This window comes from Aptenodytes forsteri, unplaced genomic scaffold (assembly GCF_000699145.1).
Source record: "Aptenodytes forsteri isolate BGI_AS27 unplaced genomic scaffold, ASM69914v1 Scaffold158, whole genome shotgun sequence".
In the NCBI taxonomy this organism is placed as follows: Eukaryota; Metazoa; Chordata; class Aves; order Sphenisciformes; family Spheniscidae; genus Aptenodytes; species Aptenodytes forsteri.
In genome coordinates, this window is record NW_008794601.1 from 1811590 (window position 1) to 1817003 (window position 5414).

Sequence of the window (5414 nt, forward strand, 5' to 3'; positions counted from 1 at the left end):
CATTTAGAGACATGTGAAAATTCCATTTGAATCGTTATCCTTGGTATGTATTAGCTATGTAGGTAGAGCACTCTGCTTCCAGTCAGCTGAAACAACTGCATTCAGTTCAATTTAATATTATTTTGAGAAGGAATCGGGTAAGAACAGTAATTCAGAAACACTGAAGACTGAAAACTATTACAACCATATTGTGAAGAACATTTTAATGTGGTGAAAAAGGTTTCCAAGACAAAAAATATAAGGAGTGACTTAGATAAGCCACTGGAAGGGGAAGAAAAAGCACGTTAGAGGTTACAAATGCCAGCAAGGTAAAGAGACAGACATTGATGCTATTGCCTTCTTCCAACCCTAGCATGTTACTGCTATGGGATACCTACACAATATGCCTATCAGTTGCTCTGTGGTGTACCATAAGATCCGATTGACTGATTCCGACCTTGCACAATCCAGTGTAAATTGGATGTTACAACCATTAAGATTGATGAGTTAATACTAATGAATACAGAATAAGAATTGTGTTCTATAACTCACCAAATCATGTGAGAGGGGGAAAAAGGAATCTGTTGCAATTCATCAGAAGCTGATTCAGCTGAGAACTGTCACAATTATTCTTTTGTATTTTATGGCATCATAAAATACCACTTTTCAGGTGACAGCTTTAAGACAGGTAAGATCATTCACAAGGAGACAAAAGGAAAATATGAAGCTCAGATCGTCAGGTAGCCTTAAGTGGCAGGACTTCAGTGAAGCCTACAGCCCAGTGCCAACTTACAACAAGCTTCTGATGTGGCCCTCGGTCTCTTGAGTCTAACCTCTTCTCACGTTGGCAGAAGACCCATTCAAAGCAACGAAACTTTGCAAATGAGTAAATGATCTCTTTCAAAAGGAGCTGAGTGGGCTTTTTCAAACCATGTACATTGCTCTGCAGCTGGCGAGGTAGGAGAGTTTTATCTTATTTGTCCAAGAACCTTTTTGTTTATGTTGCTGGAATCAAACAAAAGCAGAACATCTATTTAATTGATTCTGGGAGTTAAAAACTAACCCTTGAAACTGCAAGGAGGAATCTGCCATCAGATTTTGTGGCCTAGTTTGGAGTCCTGATCCAAAGAGTAAACAAAGCTAATGAATCTTCTAATTAAGCATTCATTGACAGAGCTCAGATGAAAGAAGTGGCTGGCTGTTTCCTCTAGCTCTTGTAATCAAGAGACAGAACAAACTCAAAGTGAGAAAATTAATGTTACTGTGCGCAGCAAAACAGAATTGGTGTAAGCAATAATAAAATAATGAGAGCTGCTCAGGCACTTTCTATATATGGCACAAACAAAGCAAATAGCTGTTCAAAAAGAAATAAATTAAATACTTATTAGCATTTCTTCTGTGTCTTCCAGAAACCGTATTTCAGTCCTTGCAGACAAAATTCCACATGGGCTTTGTCAATTCATGTTAGTGTTATCTCATATTAAAAGGGCTGTTTAGAATACAGGAAGCAGACTTCCTAAAATGTAAGATTCATTCCGATTCATAAAAGGAAAATACAGCAGTATTAAAAGAATTTAAGTAGAACAGGGTATTTTCATTTGCACATTTCAATTTAACTCATTCAGATATTTTTATTTAATTTTAGATGTATACATAAGATCTGGGTTCCTAACTTCAGGACAAGGGAAAGAAAAAGGGACCCATTACTCCTGCTTACGACTTTCAAAATATTCTCCTGATAGGTAGAGTATTAGTGACATACAACAGCAACTTTCACGTGTGTTCAGCATAGGGTCAAAACTTAAAACCAGCCCAGACAGATGTAGAAATTCCAGCACACATGAGAATAAACCCAAAGAAAGTTCTTCAGGGTTTCCCCCCTCCTAGAAGTTTTCAAGAAAGAAGTAGCTACAAACACAGAAAGCATTGTGGGGCAACTTCAAAATCGTGAACGAGACTTTTCTCAGATGTAGCTCCCAGGGGCTTCAGTGAGAATTCTCTTTTTCAGTTTTTGCAACACACCTCTCTGTGGTAAGATCAATAAACAGACCTATAGGGACAGCTCGGCCGTAGGCATGCTTTACTGCATTCCCATAGCACTAAATACTGGCACAAAGCATTAACTGCTACCATGGACCTGTTCCAGCTCTCCCCTTTCTCCTTCAGATCTGTTCTGATCAATCTTATCAATAAAAAAATCAATCAATCCATAAAACACGGTGCCACTAAATGCCAATATGTTGATTTTTGAATTTGCAGTAAATTTATTAACAATTACAGAACACTGGGAAAGGAAATTGCTTAATCATACTTTACTATGTACAGCATCTCTCAGCTGCCTGTTTTGTGAGTATAGGTACCATGCATAGATCAGCTCTTACCATCTTACGTATTGTATAAAAAATATGATGGACAACACATCAGAGCTATGTCACATTTTCAATAGTGGGAGTGCCTGATTCCCCACTCTCTCAGAGCTGTGCCTTTATAGAGTAGAAACAATAAAAACAACCCAAACAAGTACAAACAATGCTTTTGCTTTTCTGACTTACAACTGCTCAATTTCTGTGCAAGTTCAAACTAAGCAGGTACAGCTCTTTTTATGCTTCTGAAATAAGACCAGGAGCAGACAATGAAGACTTCATTCTGCCATCCACCTCAACCCCAAACATACCTGTTATACTTTCTGCTGGGGAGACCATTCTGTGATTAAAAAAAAAAAAAAAAAAAAAAAAGGCAAACCCCACTAGGCTTCAATGCCCAAGTGTTTCACAGCGTAGGGGAGTTTCCACTGACTCTGGTTGCATTCTAGTAACTTCTTGGTGCTCAGTGAGGCCCTAGCACAGGGCTTAGGCCTAAATTCTTCCTTGAGGAAATGCCATTCCTAGACTGAGTACATGTTAATTACATAGTATGTAGCAGAGGAAAATGTACAAACAGGAATGTATTGTCATGGAGTTGCTTGCTTTTGCTTATGCAGCAGTAGTATGTGACTGCATAGCTGCCATTTTATCATGTCATTACTGTTACTTCTGCATCACTCATCATGATAATTTGCATTATTTAGGTAACCAACCTAGGGGAGGTCTTCAAGGGGTGAACCTGGCCTTGGGATTCTTGTACCGAAAGTTTGTTAGACGAAATCATGAGACTCACACCTAACTAAAACAGCACGAGAGCAGCTTTAGCTTCAGGAGATGGAAAGGGACATAATGCTAAGCTGCTGGGTGACTCAGCTTATCTCTGGCGACTGCCTGCCTGCTTTTTGCAACGTGGTCTTAAAACAAAGATGAGACAAATGGCACAGACCATTTCATTCTAGTTGGAAGCCAGTCTTTATCCTGTTCCTCTGTTCACTACTACTTCAATGATTTTTCTAACAATAATATATCAAGGGGCTAGATTATACTCTGCATTATGGCAAAAAGCAACACAAGGGAGACAAAGAAAATAGGGAAAATAGGAATAGCACTACCCTGTACCTGGAAATACAAGTTTCCAAAGTAGGATGCCTTCAGCAGTAGCTTTCTTTTAACAAAGCTTCATCCTTACCTCTGAGTCACACTGAAACTCAACACTGCAGGGCTGTCTGCAGACACACTTTCCCATCTTCCTGGCACACGCTGCTGGCAGAGAGGAAGGGGTTTTCCACTCATTTTCCATCTCTAAAAAAATATGAGAAAGAATATTAACAGCCTACAGTTACAAAGCTTATTTTCCTCAGATATGGAGTTATTTTTAGAAGCTGAGGTATATTCATTTATTAATACATGGCATAATAAATGATACCATTAATAATTAAATCTTACACTCAATTGAATGTAGAGGAGATTAGCATAAACCCATTGGCATGAAATAAGGTATGCCAGTTTGCATTAATTGAATATCCCAGAACAATTTGCATTTAGAAGTTCACTGAATCTCTGACCAAGCCCACTGTGAATCTTTCCATCTGCTATAACGTCTATATTGCTCATTTCTTCCCTGGGTGCTCTGCAAGCTACACAAACTACCTCTTTTGGGCAGAAGTCAAAACCAATCTCTGTTAAAACTAAAATGTATTAGCACATAAAACTATACCTGTGCTACTGTACTTTGCATATTCAGTGTCTGAATAATGGATAGCTGCTCTAACATGCATTAATACAATTGCTACTGAAATTTAAATCACAAATTTTGAATAACATTTTGAGCAGAAGCCTCACTTGCAGTGCTTGTAAATCGAGAGCAATTCCATTGATCTTCATGGGGGCACTTTAGATTTGCAAAATAAAACCTCTCATCAGCTCTACTGCGATATAGTGATGCATACACCTTCACTAGCTCTTAGTACAGTTCATTCCATCTAGCATGAGCTCAGATGAAAAGAGACTGCAGCTCGGTACCTCTGATAGGCCATTGCCCTTCACAGCTTAATATCCCTCATATTCAAGTACCCTGAAACCTATGGAAATGATACCACAAAACAGGTAATGTTCTGTTTCAGATGACTAGAAGATAGTAGGAAACATGATTAAACCAACCCTGCTCTACCTTTAGTAGATGACTGGTTTTAAGCAAATGTATCTTTGTGCCAGAAATACTTAAGTACCTTATGCAATTAGTGACAGGCATACAGATTAATTTATGTGTATTACTAAGTCTTTCCCCTTTCTTTAGGAAGCAACTAAGCATTTTTGTGGTATCTCTCTTAATAAATGTCCCCCAACCCGCGCCTACATTTATTCCTTCCTCAAGAAAACTTTGAAGAGTTTGTTTTGTAATGTATTTGCCCTTCTGACTCAGAGACAAATTATCATTGCCTTTTTGAGCATCCAATGAAGTCTGTGCTCAGTATATTCCTAGCTTACTTCTGATAAATCTCTACTACATAAATAGTGGGCTTTTTAATCAACCAGTGGCTAATGTGGGTCAGAGGTAGCTGCAATGCAGCTGCCCAGCTTTAGTCTCTGTATTAGCCAGATTACACGAGAATACTCAGTCCCTATGGTCCAAGTCTCAGACAGACTCGCCTCTAGACAATCGCAAGGAACAGAGGAGGTAAAGCTAGATAACTAGATATTAATGTATTCTGCTAGGACTGCAAACCACGCCCCGTAGTTGTTTCTTCATTCATTTAATTACCTGGTTATTAAGAACCACTTGTAACAAAGGACATGGTGAGGACAGCAGGAGCTCGAAGAGCACACACACCCTGTGAAAACTGCAAACTGAAGGAAAAAACATGCTATTTATACATGCGGTTTGGGGGTTTTGAGGTGCAGTGAGGGCTGCGTGCACCCCAGCCTCACTGAGGCACTGGGCCTCCCAAAGACCCCAGCCACAATATGGGGTTTGCAACAACCTCCCCAGGGTTTCTGCCAGGGCAGCTTGTGGGGGAGCAGAGGATGAGGCAAGAGGGGTGTTACGCACAACCCTGGCAGGTTGGGGGGGGG